The sequence below is a fragment of the Colias philodice genome, chromosome 26 (assembly GCF_061535455.1).
Source record: "Colias philodice isolate Cphi_HAF_F1 chromosome 26, ilColPhil1 Martin Lab GWU primary, whole genome shotgun sequence".
NCBI classification, from domain to species: Eukaryota; Metazoa; Arthropoda; class Insecta; order Lepidoptera; family Pieridae; genus Colias; species Colias philodice.
In genome coordinates, this window is record NC_143111.1 from 8957392 (window position 1) to 8979843 (window position 22452).

General features: G+C 34.1%; 2 long non-coding RNA genes across 2 annotated transcripts; both read left to right on the forward strand.

Annotated features, from left to right (window-relative positions):
* Nucleotides 1-885: 885 nt before the first annotated feature.
* Nucleotides 886-1955, forward strand: LOC149477075 (uncharacterized). Its single transcript, XR_016317785.1, has 3 exons — nt 886-1240; nt 1367-1428; nt 1503-1955. It is a non-coding gene; the product is annotated as an uncharacterized LOC149477075 (long non-coding RNA).
* Nucleotides 1956-12101: 10146 nt separating this feature from the next.
* Nucleotides 12102-14030, forward strand: LOC149477076 (uncharacterized). Its single transcript, XR_016317777.1, has 3 exons — nt 12102-12336; nt 12750-12886; nt 13714-14030. It is a non-coding gene; the product is annotated as an uncharacterized LOC149477076 (long non-coding RNA).
* Nucleotides 14031-22452: the final 8422 nt, after the last annotated feature.

Genomic DNA, 22452 nt, shown 5'->3' on the forward strand with positions numbered 1-22452 from the left:
AGAAGTGTAATTATTTAAAAGTTACTTAACTACTTCACGATTCTTGTTAAAAGTCGATTATAAAACGATCAGCTCAATATATTTGAAATGTATCCAAAAAGAGGTTCCTTGCGGTGGGTTTGAGTTTCAGAGTATAACAGCATACATGTCCACAGCTCACTGGTGTCTGTTACCAATAGGATCAGTAGGGTTGCCACTTGACGGAATAAGATTTAAAATATATATAATTTAAATTATAACGTCGTTATATATATACAAAATTCTGTGTAGGTATATTGTTAGAAGGTATTTTGTGAGAAAAACCACGACAATAAGGCCTGCAATAAAAAAAAAACAAACATACAAGTTAACATGTTATGTTATTTTTCTTTATTTTTCATGCCCTAAAATTCATTTAGTCTGCGCTATATATAAGGATTTCCCGGCGTAGAAAAATAATTAATATCTGCGTAACAATCCAAGCTTTGCGTAAATACCTACTCTTGTTTTATTGAATTATCAAGAATTTTAAAAATGTTTTTCAAAATACGTACGCATAAAAATTAAATAAATAACTTTCATGACGTTTATTTATGACAAGTGTCAACCCTAAGATGGCACACTTTGCATCCGAGATAGGACATAAGCCTCAATGGATGCGGATAAATCTTTACAAGTGAGCTTTAAGGTGATGAATTAATTTTTCTAACATTTACGGCCCTTTTTAAACCTTCGTAATTTTTATATTATTAAAGTTGTCGTGATGAAACTTCTTGACAAGAAAGTTCAATAGTAACACAATACGTCTACCGTTTTAGAAACATGATTCCATGATATTTTCTCGATAGAAAAAAAATACAAAGTTCTCATTGTTATTTTTTTGTAATCTCTGGCATCTTCAAAATAACAAACGTAAAGTTACGACTTTTTGGATATTAACTATAAAATATACAACCTATACGTCTACCGTGTTAGAATTTTGAAATATGCGATGGTTTTGAAATAAACAAGAAATACTTGAAATTAGCGCCTGACCAGCCAATATAGCGAGAGCCGCCCTGTACCTTCCTACCCCGATCGCTGCACGAGTCATTCCCGCTACGGCCGTCACACGGGGAACTTGTGTCGCTTGCGCAATCGTAAAAAAGGGTGACAACACGATAAGACAAAATGAGACAAATGGGGACAATAAAGAAAATAAGAAGAAGAAACATAAAGGTTGGAGGAAAAATAATGCTTACAATTGGAACAAATTAATGAAGTAAGTTGGTTTTATTTTAAATTTGATGATAATTGTATTATAGACGATGTTTGATATGTACCCCTGTTTTAAGTACATAACGAATGTGTAAGATTTTTTCATTTATAGCATAAATAATCTTTTCAGAAATCCGGAATCCAGAAGGAAAATAAACCCACTGATTGTTCACAATGTGAACCCACTCCTTCGTAAGTACCTTTATTCAGTCAAAAATGTATGTTATCAACGCTCTACTGGTTTTATCGCATGATTCCATTTTTAGCAAAAAGCAACAAAGTGCAAAGAAATAAAAAATCATGGTGAACTTAGTGGAAGTATGGTGGACGTAATATGGAATTATGGAACAGGAGCTCGTTGGAGTAGTAATATATTTAAAAAAAACACGAAAAAATTTCAAGAATTTCTTAGTAGGTGGTAGATAAGTATGTTGTATAAAGAATTTGATGTTGATATTTATTTCATTTATACTTACTACACCTGTGCGGGAAATTGCTTAGTACTAAAACCGGTTTATATTCATATTTACATAGTAATGTGAGTTTTCATTTCGAAAAAATTTGTGTAAGTATATTAAATTGAGTTCCTGGGTGATCTGGAAACACAATTGGGCCCGGAGGATGGCGCTGCAGTCACTCCTCCTAATCACATGAACCGATTTGGATGAATATTTGTGTGCACATTTCATTGTTGTGGGATGATTGGTTGATTCGTTTTCACATTAATTATATTGACCGACCCGCGAAGGCGCAAAAAAAAACCGAAATTTGCTTATTAATAATTTATTGTAAAAAAATTACATTATAAATTATTCCTAACTTAAACTATGTCCCTCCCGTTCAATGTTGGAACTAAGAGTGCTCGTCGTCCTCGGCGGGGCAGCTACAGCGTCGCGGTGGCGATGATTGCCGCAACACTCTCTGGAATCGCAGGTGTGCGCGATGTCGCAATTGCTAACAGGTGCAAGTCCTTCTTGGGTGGCCCCATGCATCCTCTAATAGTTAAGGCGTGTATACACAGTACATAACACCTCCCTCCTGAAGTTCAGCGATTATTGGCGGGCAAGGCTCGTTAATATCGCTGAAATTTCACACTCCGCCGATTGATGTTCTATTTCTTCTTTTTGATTACCATGAACACTCGTAGTTTTAGGTTTTGATGTACGCACTCTCCGTACGACGTACCATGTCACCAGGGCAACTGCACTCGTTATTAATATAACATATATCGGTATGATGGAAGGCTGCATATAGAGAATCTCGTATCCGTTGTTAGTACTGATAGGCATTTCCATTGATATAGCTCTGTTACTAGCGTGTAATTTATCCAAATTTATCGAATTCAACTTCAGAACTTCTTCATCTGTATTATATTGGCTGGAATCTGGCAGGTTTGCAATTTTCATTATCTGTCCTTTGATATGGTCTTCTCGATTGACTATCTTGAAAGCCTCCGTTTGAAGAATGCAGTTTTTGGGTATTGTGGCTAAGTAGCTTCCTTTAATGACGTCATATTGATCTTGCGAGCATGATAGGTGAATTTTTGATGGCTTGGGGAAACTGATGACGTAGTGGGCGTCGTCTAATTTTTCTAGTGCGGGTGCTCCGAGCTCCACAGGCGTGAAGAGACAAGATACGACGACTCATTGCGTGGTAATAAGGTGATATACGCAGTCACGTAGATACTCTAGGCCAGACTTCGGGCATTCTGCCTCCATGTACATAAAATCCTCGTCGTGAATTGCCACAAAAGGATAGGGTGGAATTAGGACTTTACTATCTTTATTAGGAACTATGGATAATTTAAATAATTCAAAGGTAGCAGGAAGGACAACCGGGAACATAAAAACTATAACTATATTTCTATTACTATAATAATAGCCTAGTTTAACTAAATCAAAATATTCTCTATAATTAACTTGAGGGATTTGATCTTTGCCATAAAATTTGTTTAACTTATTTAACATTTCTTTTAGTGAATTTGAATTGAACATAAGATGATGCGTACTTTTCGCACGAATAAAACCTAATAAATTTTCTAATCTATGTAATTCCTCAGATATATCATCAATGTTATCTGATAAAATTGCTACGCGTTGAATTAAATCGATGTATATAGTAATGTTTAAATTATTGGCCTTTAAATCATTTATAGCTATTTCAATTTTTTCCTGATTTTTAATTAAGTTGTTTAAAATATCAGATTGTTGGTTTATCCAATCTTTACTGAGGCTTATATGATTATTCATTTCTGTGACCAATCTATTTTCATTATTTTGTAATAATTTAATTGCGGTATCATATTTAATTGCATCCGTATAGTCTAGGTTACCAGAAATACTTTTTATTACTGAACCTAAACCATCTATGAGACCTCTCTTTTTGCGATTGGGTTCAAAAGTTTCTAACTGATTTGATAATTTAATAATCTTATAATGTAAGTGTTCGATATGTGAATTATATAGCGAAAATAATCTATCGTGCAAATTAGGTGTTAATGAATTTAATTGATCCTTTACTATGGTTATACTATCGCGAATATCTTTTAAATTAATAATTTGCAAAAATGAATGATAATGAGTGACAATTCTTGCAGTTCCAATATTAAATGGTAATATACCGGGTCCATCATCCAAGCTACTCAGGGTGGGATCCTCCGCTTGAATCAGGCACAGGATCAGAGGAAGGATTCTGTAACAATTTAGGTACCCTCTTAAGCCTAAATTTAGCAACAGCGCCATATTTCTTCTTAGTATAGATATGAATAGGTAAATCAGCCGGTACATCTGTTAGAGGGACATCTAGAATTGGGTTCTCCGCGTCAGTATGAACTGTGACGGTGTTGGAATTTGCTTTAAGAGTATCTGATTTCGAATGTGCAGTAATCTTAATTGAATTGGAATGAACAGTAATTGTATCTGAACTTCTTTTTATTAATGAAGGCGTTGTCTCAGTTGGATTAACCGCTAAAGAATCTGTTTCCTCATTATTAATTTGAATTCGCGATAAAGCATCGGCGTTACAATTTTGCTTTCCCTGCTTATAAATTACAGTGTAATCGTATTCGCTAAGTTTGAGCCTCCAACGTGTGAGACGGGAATTAGGTTCCTTTAAATTCATGACCCATTGAAGGGGCCTATGATCAGTCATAATTTTAAACTTTCGACCAAAAAGATAAGGGCGGAAATATTTCGTTGCCCAGACAATTGCTAGTAGCTCCTTTTCAATCGTACTATAATTAATTTCGCTACTATTAAGTGTACGTGAAGCGTACGCAATTGGTTTATCGGAACCAATGGGGCCTTGAGAGAGTACAGCACCGATAGCTAAATTCGACGCGTCAGTTGTAAGAATAAATTCCTTATTGAAATCAGGATACTGAAGAATTGGATCGTTCATTAATAATGTTTTACACCTATTGAAACATTCAATGTAATCTTTAGAAAATGTTATCTTTGAACCTTTTTTTAAGCATTGTGTCATGGGTTTCGTGATTTTAGCGAAATCTGGTATGAATTTCCTATAATAACCTAATAGACCTAGAAATCGTTTAATGTCGGTTGGAGTTTTCGGAAGAGGATACTTTTGGATGGCAGATATCTTATCTGGGTTAGGCTTTATCCCATCTTTGCTAATAATGTGACCTAGATACGCGGTTTCGAGTTTAAGAAATTCCGATTTATCCATCTGTATTTTAAAGTTGGATTCGCGCAATCTCTGAAACACTTTTCCAAGATTAACGATATGCTCCTGTAAAGAAGTGCTAAACACTATTATATCATCTAGGTAAACTAGACAAATAGAATTTTGCAAATCTCTCAGTACATTATCCATTACTCTTTGAAAAGTAGATGGACTATTCTTTAGACCCATGGGCATTCTTAAGAATTCAAAATGACCATGTTCTACACTAAAAGCAGTTTTTGGAATGTCAGCCGGGTTCATTTCCACTTGATAAAACCCACTTGCTAAATCTAGCGTTGTGAAGTATTGACAGTTACCCAATTTATGTAAGACATCTGTGATATTAGGAATCGGATATTTGTCATCCAAAGTTTTCTCATTTAACTTTCTAAAATCAACAACTAAACGCCATTTAACTTTGCCGGATGCATCTGCCTTTTTAGGTACCACCCAAATAGGAGAGCTCCATGCTGAATCTGATGGTCTAATAATACCTTGTTCTAACATCTTACTTATCTGATTCTGTACTTCCTGCCTATGAATAATTGGATAGCGATAACCTTTCGTATAAACCGGTATTTCATCCTTAGTTCTAATAGAATGTTTAATTTTATTCGTAAATGTTAAGTTTTCTCCTTCTATATAAAATACATCCGCATACTGTGTACATAATGACTCTAAATTTAAACGTTCCTCATTATTTAAGTGATCAGTACGCAAGCGAGATAATACCTGTTTCACACGGTCGGACGAACGTTTGGTGCGCGTGTACTCGTTATTATAAACCTCGGCACATACTGGTCGATCCATTGAAAAAATTACATCATTACGGGTTGGATTAGAAATTTCCACGATAGCGCGATTGCTCCTCGCCTTCGTTAAACATTCAGAAATATGACAATTACATATAATTTGTTCCGGTATAATAGCGTCTCCATTCTCAACATCTACGGGTAATCTAACTAATTTACTACTTCCTGCGGGTATGACGTCCTCATAAAGATTAGCGTTCCGTGAGTCATATACTAATAACCGATTCGTAGCATTGCAAGTATTTAAAGTTTTAGTTTTATAATTAATGGATGCTTCCCATTTATCTAACAAATCTGAACCTATTAAGCCGTCGAAATAATTGTGAAATTTATAAACGAAAAATGTGATATCATCAGGGTCATTAAATTCAGGAAAACTAGGTAATGTTATAGAATAATTATTACGTGTTACAGCATGAACATTACTTACTTCAAAGGGATCATAGTTAAGAGTAACGTCAGGAAAATATCTCTGTACTGCATCGGGGCTAAGAAAAGATTGGTTAGCTCCAGTATCAATTAACAATTTAAGTGGAGGATTATGAATTTGAATATAAGGAAGTTGACGTTGCGTGTGTAGATTTAATTCTATTTTGGTTTTTCTAATTTTTGGTGGATTCGGAAAATCCTGATCGTGTTCTGAACGTACGTCACACGTTTCATCAGAATTTTCAGGTGCGTCTGTCTGTTCGTAATGTACATAAGGTTCATATTCCGTACAGTAATATTCATTATTATAATAATCATCTTCATAAGGATATAAATCGGTACAGTAATAATATTCGTCATCTATATATTCATTATGATTCATCTCCCTAGTCTTAAAATAATTACTCGGGGGTGGATTACCAAATTTTGACCAATCATGAGCGCGTGCAAAAGGTGTCGGTGGTAAAGTCTTTGTCGAGTAATGGCTAACGCCACTCATAGGATGCGGTTTCGGTTGCGCGGGATGTTTAGGCTGTAATCTGAACGTATTGCTCTGCGGGTTATAGTTAGGGGGTGCAGCGCGAAAAATTTGCATAGTACGAGTTGGACGTGCTGGTCCTTGCGGTTGATTAAAATTTGATGGCTTAAATTGCGGTCTAAACGAATGTATTTCACTAAAATCATTATGTCTATAAAACGGTTCATGCGAGTATGGCATTCTAAAAGGTACGTGGGGTTTCCTATCAAAAGTTTCATTACGTTGTTGAAGGTATAAAGTGCTTTGTTCTTCATTAACGTATTCTAATGCCTTTTCAATGGTTGCGGGGCGCATGCAACGTATGCGTGAGCCTAACGGATCTCTTAAACCACGTAGGAAAGCCTGTAGTGTTAATTTTTGATACAGGTCCCTTTTTGCCTCACGAGTAGTAACGACTGTTTCATGTAATGCTATATACGTCATTATGGTACTAAAAAGATGCTGACATCTTTCATAGAACTCTTGAGGAGAGCTACGACCTTGCGTTAATAAGGCTAAATCGTTATAAAGGGCGGTCTCATCTCTATGGTCAGAAAAGTTATTAACTAATACGCTTCTAATACCGTGCCAAGTAGTAGGTATACCATTTGCATTAATAACTCGGGCTGCGGGCCCAGTAACTTTATTTAAAATACCATTACATAACGCGGCAGTTTTTAAAGTATTTCCGGGATCTTTATCTATAAATTCCTCAGCTAATTGGTCACTTAAATGTATAAATCTTGTTAAAACGTTAACATTACCATCAAATTCTGGCAAAAGCCTAAGTGCATTAAAAATTTTATCCAAATCTGACATTTTAAATATCTGTATTACCTATATAAAATATATTAAATTTAATTAAATTTATTTACTTCGTTAAACTAACATAAAAAAAATTAATAATCTTTACCTAATATATTTGAATTATAAAATGAATTAATTCGTAAGATTCGAAAATTAATCAATTCGTAATTAATTAATATTTAAATTTATTAATCTTTTGTCAACCTAATATCTATATATTTGAATTTTACAAATTGATTTTGCAAAATTCTAAAATTAATTCGCGATGAATTAATATATTTTAAGCCTACGCACTACAGTTCCTCGGTTCCCGTGAATGGGTAATCTAGGAAAACTTACAATCTAGGAGTGGCAAGTCACTAAGAGAATTAGTGTACTTACAGGATTTTCATTTCGGCCTCTCCTGCAGTATCAATGTTTGGATACCCTTCACGTTGCGGCGGCCAACGGTGTAGGTTCTGGATCCCCGTCGTCGTCCCTCCGTCGATGGAATAGCGATACTCGATGCTTGTAGTTTCGCGTTCCGAGAGACGGCTCTCAAGGATTATCCACAAGACTGCGCCAATTATGTTGACCGACCCGCGAAGGCGCAAAAAAAAACCGAAATTTGCTTATTAATAATTTATTGTAAAAAAATTACATTATAAATTATTCCTAACTTAAACTATGTCCCTCCCGTTCAATGTTGGAACTAAGAGTGCTCGTCGTCCTCGGCGGGGCAGCTACAGCGTCGCGGTGGCGATGATTGCCGCAACACTCTCTGGAATCGCAGGTGTGCGCGATGTCGCAATTGCTAACAGGTGCAAGTCCTTCTTGGGTGGCCCCATGCATCCTCTAATAGTTAAGGCGTGTATACACAGTACATAACACATTAGCTAATATTATTATGTATTTTTGTTGTTAGAAAGTAAACTTAATTTAATGTTTATAATACATTATTATTGGTATAAATAAGCCAGTGTTCGTCTCACATTGCTGTACCTGCCTACCTATCCTACCAGGGCCTAACTTTGTTCTGGCTATTTTATTTTGATTATTTGTAATGAATAATTACAATTATAACAGAGTGCAAAAAATAAATACATGCGTGAATATATTTTGTGTTTTTTTTAAACAATTTTTTTATTTAAAAAAATATCATTCCGACCGCGGCTTTGCCCGCGTGGAATTAGGTTATATCGTGAATCCTGTTTTATCCCACAGAAGTGTTCAGTTCGGATAAAAAGTATCCTATGTGTAAATCCAGGCAATTAGCTATATTTTATCAAAATTGGTAATGTAGTCTTGACGTGATTAAGTAACAACTAACAAAAAAATATATAAATTAACATCCAAAGTTTCGCATCAGTTTTACTGTATTAGCGATATCTTCCACTCTTGACTTTGACTGAGAAGAATTAGGGTTTATAACTTCTTTCAGAAATAGTACCTTTCATTTCTGGGCATGATGTAATATCTACGTCAGCATCAAATTCTATCTAAATCAATTCAGTAGTCCGCGTAATTAGGTACCATTTCATTTTTTCAGAGTAACAATATTTTTTGTTATTTAAAGATTATTTATAACCTGTATTATTTTGTAATAAAGTAAACATTACGAAATAATAATAATTAATAATTATTAATAATGTCTAAGTAGTTGTTAAAAAGAAGATAATTTTGTGTTTATAAGCAAGAAAATAAAACCAATAAATCAACAATTAAATATATGTATAACAATATTATAACTGTATGACGACTCCATACATGTTTGTTCCGAGTCGGCCAGCGGCAGCGCGGCGAGTATGCAAGAATGACTTCGCGCACACCCGCGTTCGCGATAGCGAGCTATTAGACTCCGCCCGCCAAGCAGTGGATTTTTTTTGTGTATCGTCTTAAGCTTCCTACCGAACGATTTGATAATTATTATCTGTTCTAAGCTTTATTTCACGCCTTTAAGTTATGGGTATTTAAAGTGTACACAGTGGCGTGCATTCCATAAAGACATAAAGACACTGCCTACCCTACCATTTACCAAACTCTGATCAATATTTAATATGCATAAATGAAATTCACAGCGCCATTAAATTTTATTAATTGCGCAATGTAGTTATGAAATAAAAATATATTTCAAATATATTTTAGATCCATCTATCGGTATTTTGGTAGCATTATTATCTAATTTCTTTAATACCGGCTCGGCTCAAGTCACTATTCATGCGCTGCACTAGCGCCGCCACAGGACCCAGTACGTCACGGGACGGCAAAGACACAAACTATCCGTGTCTAAGTTTTTATATGTGTGCTCTGCGTGTCTACGCATATTTTATATGTGTGCGTGCCTATAAACACGGCACACTGATGTAATAAAACCACTCACACAAACACACAAGGTAGGCAGTGTCTTTTTACGAAGATATACGAATTAGGTACGAACCGAATTTGGAACTACATACATCGAAAGTCGAAACTGAAGTTGAATATGCGACCAATTTAAGAAGTGTGATAATGTATACAATTTTGTAGCGGTAAAGACCATCTGCAAATAGTATCATTATTCGTTTGTTTTGTTTTGGAAATAAACGTTTACTTTGAGGTTAAATTTGTTTTTTGAGAAAATTAATAATGTTTACTACGACAATTTGCAAGTGAAGTGTTTTGAGAGTAACTAAATAGATTATGTATATCATCAGTGTATTTTGTAAGATAATAAGGCATACCTAATTTAACGAAAAATTCTTATTTTTGTTTTATGAATAAACTTTTATCAAACAGAGAGTGATAGGAAAAAGGCCGATCTATAAATGGATCTATACCGGAATTTGTAATACACAAAGGTAAAGTTAATCATTAATTACATAATATAGAATACTAGTTAGGATATCATACCTACTTTGACAATTATTTTATAGATAATATGACCTAACTATGTTCGTGATATGTTTTCCATTATTTTGCGGAAATACTATGTATCTCCAATCAAATATCAGTACTGCAATATAAAATATTAGTTTTTATGACTTAATATCATTACAATATTTCTGCCTACCCTGTCCAAAAACTCTGTGCACGCCCCTGAGTGTACACTCATAAAAAAGTATGGAAGAAATTACGTGAAAATTATGTAGAAAATAGAAATGTAATTACTTAAGTGCCAAAAATACAAAATAACAATGCTGAGTAGTCCTTCTAATTTATACGTAGATTAAGTATACCTACCTATGTAATGATTAATTACACTTTTACAACTAGGTAGTGTAATAGCCAAATTATTATTGTGCCTTTCACCGAACATTTAATTTTAATTATACCTACCTATCCAGACATCGTGATAAGCATCGATATATTATATTCCGACTATATCTCAAGTATCAAACTTTTCCTATATATAGATAAGTATACATTGTATACAAAATATTGAAATTATAACGAAGTTATACCCCGACAGAAATCATTATAAAAATTCGTAGCAATCACACTGGTTCTTTGTGAAAAACTCTGAAAGTCGCAGCATGAGCTACAAAAATTGTATTTATTTTCACTCAATTATACACAGACCTGAAGGTCGTTAATTCCACCGCCGGGGGTCCGAAATTTGTCAAATGCAAAGCGAAACCAGGTATACCTCATTTGGAGTTTTTGCATTATAAAAAATGGGAGGGTAGAACGAGCTTCAGTTTTGAGTTTACCATAACCATACCTATTTAACATTTTGTAATCTAACATTAATACACAGTGGATCGTTTTCTTATACGAATTAGAGTTAAATCTGAAATAAGTAAATAGTAGGTACATACCTAAAGGTATTTTTTATTGTAGCCTCTTCACTATACACGATTAAAAACGTTCTCAATCCAGCTTTTGTCAAGCATTTTCTATTTAATTGTTTAATCTGTTTCTCACAACTTTTATTATGTTTTGAATCGACCGCAGGGCCTTTCAGTAGTAGGTGTCTTTCTAAAACAGAACCAAACAAAGCCACAGAAATAAGCTATATATAAGAGAAGAGAAAACACGTGTAAGCACAATTAAATTTTATTAACAAGAGAATGGTATTTTGTAATATTATAATGAATAAATGTGTTTCTTTTGTAACTTGATTTGGTTAAAGAACTCAAAAATAAATAAAATATAAATATTTCAGGACAATTTTCACACACGGCACGATCTGATCCCATCCTAAGCTTTCGCTTGTGTTATGGAAACCAGATGGCTGATAAACATACATATATAATTTTTAAATAAATACTTATACAGGGTGTAATCGTTAAGGCGAAATGAGACCCAAAACAGACGTTTCGAGCGCACGGAGAATTAATTTTTTTCTTCACAAACTTTGAATTTGATTTTTTTTATTTATCGATTTATTTAATTGAAGAGTTTGTTTAGTGACGTTTGGGAACCGAAACACGATTGACAAAATTTGCCTCGATAGAAAAACGTTGTGAAGTTGCTCAAAAATTAAACGGAGAATCAATTTCATTTGGACAATAGTAAAGTAATATCAATGAAACTTTATCCACATCCACTTCCATTCAGTTCTTGAGGGACGTGCGGGATTAGATTATTCAATTAATACATCAGTAATTTAAAAAAAATATATTTATAAACTATGAGCAAAAAATTGCGCACAGGCCGGTCGCTTCCGCCGTTCCGCCTCCTGTTAGTCGACGCCAACGCGTCTTAGAGAGCAGTCCTGTACAACTTTTTCGCGCGGTGCCATTGTCTACTCGCATACGTGATTTAGTGTTAGTGTTACTAAAGTTTTTCATAAACATGGTGAATTTTGGTGGCCAAAACATTGATGGTGAACATTAGGAATAAAATGTTGCGAAGGCAGATGAAGATACTACAGTTATTGAATCTAAATAGGTAAGTTTAATGTTTATCATGCTTATTTATATTTATTATGTCTTTCGGTCGCTACAAGTCTAAAGATTTCAACTTCAAATATTTTGATTACTAGGTATATGTTTACAAGTCTAAATTGAGAAACGCATAAATGAAAATCTGATAGTTATTTTTATTTGTAATAAGTAATATTATTTTAGTCATATTTTGAGATTTCATTACCTATTTATGATTTTTGTATTAGTACATATATGTTTACAAAGTCTGAATTTAGCAACGCACAAATCAAGATTTTATAATTTTATACACTCTGTCTTTATTTTTATTTATAATTTTATTATTGGTATAAATAGGTAATGTTTTAGTTGTTTTTTGAGATTTCATTTTCCAATAAATATACTACTGATTTGTGTATGTATGTTTATTTCTAATAGCGAAGCGCGACCACGAAAAATCCGATGTGCAGCTTGCAAGCCAGGACGCAATAAAGACAATTTGGTCTTTTAGACCAACCATGATTACCAGAAACTGATGTGGATCTTCAGACAGTTTCACATAGTACTTTTTTTGTGTAAGTTTATTCTTATGTCATTTATTTATAAGTCATATGATTGAAGATAGTGGAATATTTCAGACTAGTGTAAGTTATCACTGACGGGTAGGTAATTACCAGTGAGATCAGAAATAATTTTTATTTCAACCCTGTTGCTTTTACCTTTTTTGTTTTTTTTTTTTATTGTATTAATACTATTGTCTGAGGTCTTTCACTGCACCGGTAATTGTAATTTTTTTACTTATTAGATATCATGCTATTTTAGGCTTATTGCTGATCTACTAACAATTCTATACACATGTGAGCAATCCCAAGACAAGAATTAGATCTAGACAGGATTAGATAAAGGATATTTATTTATAAATATATCAATTCGAATGAATGTATGTATGAGTAATTTTTTTATTTGTTTTTATGAATACTATTTGCATATTACGCATAAGCATAATTACTTATAAATTTTATATAAAAAATATTTGATAAATTTGTAGTTATGTAACTATGATGCCGACAAACGACTTTTTTACGAGCTAGGACAATAGAGCGATAAACGAACAGACACAGCTGCGAAATTTTTTACTAATTTTTATAAAAGCACTTGTTATAACAATTGCGGTCAACCGTAAAATTTTGCAAACAAAAGAACGATTTTCTCAGAAAGTTTGCTATGTATGACGCCGACAATCGAGTTTATTACGGGCTAGGATAATAAAGCGACAAAGGAACGTACACAGCTGTGCAATTTTTTCTAGTTTTGATGACAGTAACTTTATAATAATCGTGGTATTATAAGAGGTATTATCAATTAATTTTTCTCCTATTATAACTTATTATGGTTGTTTCAGCACCTCAATGTACAAGGATAGCTCAAAGTAACGGGCAAGAGACATTTATTTACAGAACAAGGAGAAGAAGTCGTATCAAGAAGATAAACATTGGAACAATAAAATGGTAACAAAACCAGCATTCGAAAATATCTGATGTTAAGTATATCAAAATGTCGGATATATTTATTCAAAAATAATCAAAATTGTAAATAATATTGTTTTTGTCTATTATTGTTTTTTTTTCAATAAATATGATATAAAAACAAAAACCCGTTTTTTTTAATCTTTTAAAACCGATAATAATGTAAAAAAAAACAAACGTAAATAGCATTATTCTATTATGTATTTTTATTATCATATTGTACGTATGTCCCCTATGTCGAAAAACTATAAAATTTGTTTACAAAGATTTGCAAATAAGCTAGTAACCTAGGTAGCGACAATTCTAACAATAACAAATATGTAATTACATCATAAAATAATTTAGTCACAAGCTCACTTTTTGTAACCAGATTTGTACCAATTAAAAATCGACCTTCGTGCAAAGGAACAAAGGTCGATTTTTCTAGTTCGATGGGCCCGGCAACGAAAAGACGTTGCCGGATCGCTTTACTCAGCTTTAACCGCGCGAATATAAGAATATAAGTAAAGTTCATTGAACCTCCGTTAGTTCCGTATGTTTCCGTCATCTATTCAGTTGTGTGGCGTGGCGAGGGGATTTTTGTGAAGCGTCCCGCGCGCTCTTATGCTCCACCCAGGGGGCGTAGCCCAAAAGGTGCACAAGCATGATTGTATTTCGTCTTAAGTGTGCACAGGCGATTATTCCGTAACTATAACAGATATCAAAAAACTTTAAACTCATATTGAAAGTACTTAACCTAATGAGTAAAATGGCCATAATAAATTTTTAAAAATAAAACGAGAAATATCTAAAAAATTCACTTGAAACCCTCCCATACATTTAGTATGAGATATGACTATCCCATTGTACATGAGTTGATCCAAAAGAATGATAATCAATATTAAACCAGGTCATTACAGTTACAATATTTCGCTAGATAGTCTTCTAGATAATATAATATAATCTAACTAGATTTTTTTTTTCCAAAACTTAGAAAAAAAAACTTTGACTTCATCCGTAAAAACCCCTCAACGCGGCCATCTCTTCGCTATCGTCTTAAAATTTTTTGCTAAGACGGTGTTTCTTGAGCCGAGGAAAGACATAGAAATAACTAGGAGCTAGATCTAACAAACAGGGTGGGTTTTCAAGCATTTGGAATGCCGATTTTTGAATGGCAGCCATTGCAACTGACGCTTTGTGATCTGGTGCGTGGTCTTGGTGAAACAACATTCAAGCCCGCAGTTTGCCATGTCTCTTTTCCTTACTAACCTACCGCAATGTTTTAATATGGTCTGTGTAGCAAGATCCCAACATAGTGGCTACCTTCTTAAAATATTCCACCAGAATTATTCCTTCGGCGCCCCAAAAAACTGCCGCTTTAATCTATCCCACTAATTTTCACTTTGAATTTCTTCATCGTCACTTTGGAAGCTCGCATCCAGGCCATTAATTGTTTCTTGGTTTCACCATAAACATGGTGAACCCGGGTAACGTCCATGGTCACAAATCGTGCCAAAAAATTATCCTGATCTCATTAAAAATTTAGTAATTCACCCTCTAAATATCGAATTGTTGTTTCTTCTTTTTGTCGGCAAAAATTCTGGCACGCACGGTTCACATTCAAATTAATGTAAATACTTGGAAACGTGGCCTGTTGATATGATTTTTTTGTAATAACTTAGTGAGTACATGAGCAAGCAAAAAACAGTTATTTTATATTTTTATGTGCACAGGAAATACCCAATTACCATTACTTTTGGATCAACCTAGTACATTTAATATGAAAGATTTTAGCGTTTTCTTTCTTTTTTTGGTTTTCTGCTTAAATTACTTCGCAAATTTGAAGGGAAGTTCATTTCGAAACTGCAAATAGAGCTCCTCATCGTATTGCACAATGAGGACGTCACTTCGATAATCTGCTATGAATACAAAACGTATGGGAAATAAAATGTATGGGAGCGTTTAATGTAACATTTTTGGATATTTCTCGTTTTATTTTCAAAAATTTATTATGGCCATTTTACTCATTAGGTTAAGTACTTTCGATATCAGTTTAAAGTTTTTTGATATCTGCAATAGTTACGGAATAATCGCCTGTGCACACTTAACGATTACACCCTGTATAGATAAAAAGCCTATATTTATTTCTCATGTGGACTTATTTAATTAACGGAAACCAAAGTGATGTAAACAAACGAATTAATTTCTCGTTAAACTATAATTAATGTTAGTTATTACTTATTTATATATCATAATTCATAACAAATTGATGTATTGTCATATTTTCAATTTATTAGCATTGTAAATTATCTTAATCGGTATTGCAATTAGGTACTTTAATTAATGGTAATTGGTATTTCCTTGTGTTTCATTTTACGTAAGTAAGTAGGTAGTTATTGTTTATTTGGAAATGAAACATTATATGGCAGTATAATTTTAATAATTAAAATATTTAAATTTTAATTTTCTATACTAATTAAATATACAACTACGAACTAATATAATGCATAATTTAATTTGTATAATCTTGTGACGCTAACTTAGAATCATTCGTTCGTTCGTTCTAGTCTTTCAGAACGTCCACTACAGGACATAGGCCTCCCCTGTGGGCCTCCCTCAAAGATTTCCATAACGACCGAACACCAGCGGTAATCTATCCTTATAATAAATCTGTAGAGAGGCCAATTCTGTACATGAAATATATTAAAAAAAAAACTATGAAGGGGTGATAAGGGATCGCTACTGATGCCAAAAATGCAATCAGTAAAATTTTTGTCTGTCTGTCTGTCTGTCTGTCTGTCTGTCTGTATATTCGCTATAGAAACAGAAACTACACGACGGATTTTAACCAAATTTGGCACAATTATTCTTCATACTCCTGGGCAGGTTATAGTAAAAGAATCATGTAAATCGGTGTAGAAACACCAAAGTTATACATGAAATACGCTATAAGTCATCGCGCGTGAATACAGAATCATGCAGCCATAAGGATTATTTTTGTGTATCAGTTGCCGCGTTCGACGCGCTTCGCGGCGGGAGCTATAAAAAGGCGGCGGGTCTGCACCCGTTTCGCGTTGGCACGGCATCACGTGTGAACGGCTGAACCGATTTCGATAATTCTTTTCTATTATATTCCTTGAAGTACGAGGATGGTTCTTATGTAGAGAAAACGTAAATATGTTCCACGGGCGAAGCCGGGGCGGACCGCTAGTTATTTAATAAATTTATTAAATACTAGATTTCCGCCTGCAGCTTAGCCCGCGATTTCAAAGGAAAACCCGCATAGTTCCCATTCCCGTGGCATTTCCGGGATAAAACCTATCCTATGTGTTAATCCAAGTTACCCTCTATATGTGTGCTAAATTTCATTGTAATCGGTTCAGTAGTTTATGCGTGAAAACCATACATACATACAAACCTTTCCTCTTTATAATATTATAAAGTATATATTAAATAAACAAAATCCTACATGTACATTCAAAATAGTGAAACAATATTTCAAATCACAAATTCCTTCAGTTACTTCAAATGTAGCTATAAATTACCCAACATAATAATTTGAGGGTAGTTTTTCTTTGATAAATGGTTTCAATTACACGGGGATTCCCCGAATTGAGATGTGACGTGGATTGATAGCTACTTACTTGACTGTTTCTTAAACGTGAGTATTGGTCAGAAAGTTGATAAATCAATGTATAAGATTTAGGAATATAATTTGAAAAAAAAAATGAGGGTTTGTATATTGAAGGAAAAACATAAATTATACTTAGGTACATAAGACATTATTTTAAAACGTTATAGAAAATACTTTTAGAAAATTGTACAATGATTATGATATTAAGAGAAAAGGAAAACATGCATAGTATATAAGTAAGGCAATCTTATCGCTTGTCAGTGGTCTCTTCCAGGCTGCCCAAGGTATAAGTAATAGTCGCAAAAACGTTTTTTACTTTTCAGTTGATTCTATCAAAGCTTATTATTTTTTTACCACAAACAGAAACTAAAAAATCAAACTAATTCCGAATAACTTAAAACACCTTCAGATACCGCCATCAATCAGTTGGAGTAAGATGAATTTGTGCGCAGATGCTCTTGATAGCCGGCCATTCTGTAGTGATTCCGTTATATTATTATGTAATGCACATATTGCACATTTATCCAGTCTATTTTGTTTTGAAATCCTGGATTCGTGGTATTTATGTTGATAAAAAGGAATATTTTTGAAATAAAGTAATTATAATTGATAGGTATGTTTATTAATTCAAGATCACGCGTTTTATTCATTTTATTGTTTACGTTTTGGACACTTTCCAGCGAACGTTGTCTCGGGGAGACCGAGATGTCACATTTCTTGAAGGTGGTACAAAAACTATAATATTTTGTAAACTACCTCCACTTGTTTCTTCACATAAATTACTAATTAATAGAGATATAAATTATTAATATTCTCTCATGTGTGTTGAATTAAACGTCTTCTCTTTCTTTCTTTCTTTTTTCCATTAGATATGAGTATTAAAAAGTAGTAATCATAATGAGATTTTTAAAACAGAAATCGTTTTAAGTTTTGTTTTTACTTCTGCACTATCTACTTACCTATAGCTAAGTCAACAAACATATTACATTCATGGATACATAAATAATATAAGTACCTACCTATACCACAGATTAAGTACTAAATCCATACTTAATATTATAAATGCGAAAGTAACTCTGTCTGTCTGTCTGTTACTCAATCACGCCTTAACTACTGAACCAATTTTCATGAAATTTGGTATGGAGATATTTTGATACCCGAGAAAGGACATAGGATACTTTTTATCCCGGGAAAATGACGGAATCCCGGAAATCCCACGGGAACGGGAACTATACGGGTTTTTCTTTGACTGCGCGGGCGAAGCCGCGGGCGGAAACCTAGTACTAAATAATTATACAACGTACTACTTACGCCACTTACAACCAGACTCCTCCATCACTATCCCTTTATCATTATTGTAGTATACATAACAACTCGATACAGACACACAATTTAAGGTATTACATGCGACGTTTATGGACCAATAAATTGTTTCTGCTTAGTGCATTTACGTGCATTTCCCGTGCGAGTTGACTTGCAATCGACGATAGGTATGAAGTATGACGTTTATAGTACTGGAGATCATCTGCTTCTGGAAATATGAAATAGATTTAGTTTGAGTTAGCTCTCCTTAAAAAATCAAGTAAAATATATAATGCAAACAAGGGATAAGTACAACGATACAAAAAATTAGAAATAGGTAACTTTTAAAGTTCAAGTGACCAAAATTGGGCTATACGGCCTTGAACTGTTCGTTTACAGTAGGGTTGTAACGGAACTCCGCCTCCGCCTCCGTTACTGCGGAACTTCCGCAAAGAATTTAACCTCCGCCTCCGCATCCGCCTCCGCAAAATTTATGCGGAGTCATATCGGAAGTTCATTTACGATCACAAACAATGCGCAAGGAGCAACGCTAGGCGATGCAGCCGCTCGGCTGCGTGTTTTCACTTTTCAATTGAAATGGTCGAGAGTTTGCTTAAGCCGCGGGAACACGGCCAAGCGGGTGGTGGGAGTGTGAGTGAATGAATAACAGGAATCAACTTGTCAAAGCGTTCGGTACCGCGTAGTTGCAATTGAGCCGTGATTGTTTTAAGTAATTTTGTGCGTAATTATTAGTTATTGTTAAATAACAACAGACATCGTCTTTAACACCGCTTAGAAGGCGAAAAAGCCGCAAAGCTTTTGTTCGTAAAATATAATTTGCCTCTTGTCAATTTTGATTACTAAGATGAATAATGAACATGTATGTACAATTGTACACGTTATATAATATATATAATATAAATAAATGTTGCTGACTCTATTAATCATAAATTTATTTATATTTTCCCAACAAATTTCACCTCCGCCTCCGCCTCCGTTAACCTCCGCATCCGCGGAGGCGAACCTCTTCACCTCCGCATCCGCCTCCGCCTCCGCTAAGTAGGCCTCCGTTACAACCCTAGTTTACAGTAACATCAATATACCTAACAGCTTTATTGAATGCATTTGTAAGCTGATACGCCCCATTTAACAAAACAAATAACAATTATTATTTGAACTGAACTTAATTTTTATTTCTCAGCTAGATTAACGATGAAAAATACACGTCATAAGGTGCTGTATTTTCATTACTTAGCATACAAATTACTAGCGTAATAACCTTACCTCTGAAGAGTAAAATCGGTGTTGTTGAACTATGGTGGAAGTAACTACCATTCAAACTCAAAGTTCAAACATTTATTTGTTCAATTATAATACGTGTAGAAGCGCTTTTAATTAATCAAAATACAGAAAAATAATTTACCATCGTAATACATATAATTATGTAGGAGAATCTGATGCTAACCTATAGGTAATCTCTCTCTCTCTCTTGTCGGTCCCTCATGTCGTGGTCAGCATCAGGGTTGCATCTGGAGCGGATGATTTGCCTCCACCGGTCTCTGTCCATGGCGTCTCTTACGACCGTGTAAAAAGTAGTGGCAGATGAGCTTTTGACTTGGTCTGTCCATCGTGTTGGTGAACGACCACGCGATCTTTTTCCCTCCGTGTTCCCAACCACTATCAGTCTCTCCAGATTTTCATCGCCTCTGCGTATAGGTATAATATAATCAGTAATCACTAATCACCGTTAGACGGGTACACACAGAGTACGCAGCCTCGCGAAGAAATTCCTGTGCGAAGCTTGGTCACTGGTCAGTGTGGACGTGCCTTATGCAAGGAAAGCATGTGTATTGTATTGTCATTTTCCTCGGTCGAGCTACGTAGCAATTGCTTCGTTGGGCTGTTCCTTCTGTGAACCCGCACTTTTCCTTAAAATAAACAGATAAAAATACCTGTTCATTTTAACAGTAACATTTTTTTGTCTACGTACATTATTTTGTTTAAGAATCAATAATTTATCCTTTAATTTTAAACATAATTTGAAGATATCATGTTTAGAATACCATAGATAGAAGTTAACGTTGTCTTGAATTCTCAAAGGTTTGTTCAGTTCATAACGCATCGTTTAGATCGTTTTTCCAAGCAATTTAAAATAATATATGATTTCACTCACCTTCTGATAAAAGTACCTAGATAGATTCTAGCTTTGATTCAGTCTAAATTGTAACTCTCGGAAGATGGATAGCAGGTTCCATTTCTCATCAGTAAAGGAAATGAAAGATGACTGATAACGTTTAATCCACTGAAATCCTATCAGTTGCTTTTTACTTACTTTTTATAAACTAGGCATTTATAAGAATGAATTGAATTTCACGTTTACGTGATCTCAAATCATTCCAATTATGTATTTGTAGAATGGACAGTAGATGCTTTTTCCTTGACTACTTTATGACAGAATTAGGATAAAAGATCTTTCCAATACGACCCTTCCTATATGTTACCTCACAAAGCATATTTTAGCATATCCCGCCACTGTCATTCGAACCAAATTGCAACGGTTCCGTGATCTATTAACTGACTGTAAAACAACATCCATGTATCAACAAACAAATCGCCCATAAAGTTGCTTCATTTGCCGCGAAGTATCGTTACATTCTTTTTAAATTCCACTCTAACGATAGAAACAATCCTCGCATCGAACAATCAATCTTGATCGTGGACATACGGGTGCCATTTTTTTATTTGCGAGACTAATCCATCTTGATCGTTGCAATGCTCTGAATAGCACCTGTAGATTTATTACGCGCCGAAAATCGTTGGAATTTGAATAGACGGATTTGTACAAGGGTTTTGGTATGTCGCTCTATTGAGTATTTTGGCCGAATTTCCCAGCTATTGAAATGATAATGGGATTCCAATTGACTTGTCACTTGCTATAGGTATTGACGCTATTTTGTGTTAGAAAAAGATTAACATAGTTGTGGCTAATATTTAATAAAATGTACAATAATTACGTAGTTTATATTTGTTTAATTAAATTGCCATAAAGATATATACACATAATATATTAATCTAACATTCAAATTCTACTTATATATTCAAATTCTATATTTTAAGCTCACTTAACATCTAGGTAGTTCGTTATCTAGGTATTACGGTAGATCTAAGGGCGTTTGTCCACTACAAGGAATTTTACGGTCCGGCATTCCGATTTTTTACGGTCCGGTATGGCACGCAATTAATCTAAATACTAGCTTGTGCACTATACGTAATTTTACTGTCCGACATTTTACTTTTCCCTATTCCGGATGGTTTTTTGAGTTTACGAGTCGCTGTAGGTATAATTGTTTTCGAGTGCCCACTTGCTTGGATTTTACTCTTTTTATTGCATAATATGCCAATTGAAAGCAAGCTCTTGTTTTACTTTCTTTTAGCTGGCAATGAGATTTGAGAAGTCGGTATTGTTATTTTATATATACATTGACCAAGCATTGACCTATAATTATTATCTAAGTAAGTGTTGGTAAGTTAAAGTTCAAGTGGGAATAGATTTAGCTCCTCGTCACCGATTAAAATAAATAAGTGAAACACGCATTTTAAATCTCTTACTGAACTTTACTTTTTATTATAACGAAGTAATATAATATTTCACCTTCTATATTTTTACCTACTCGTTTCTTGTAAAATGCAAAAACAATCA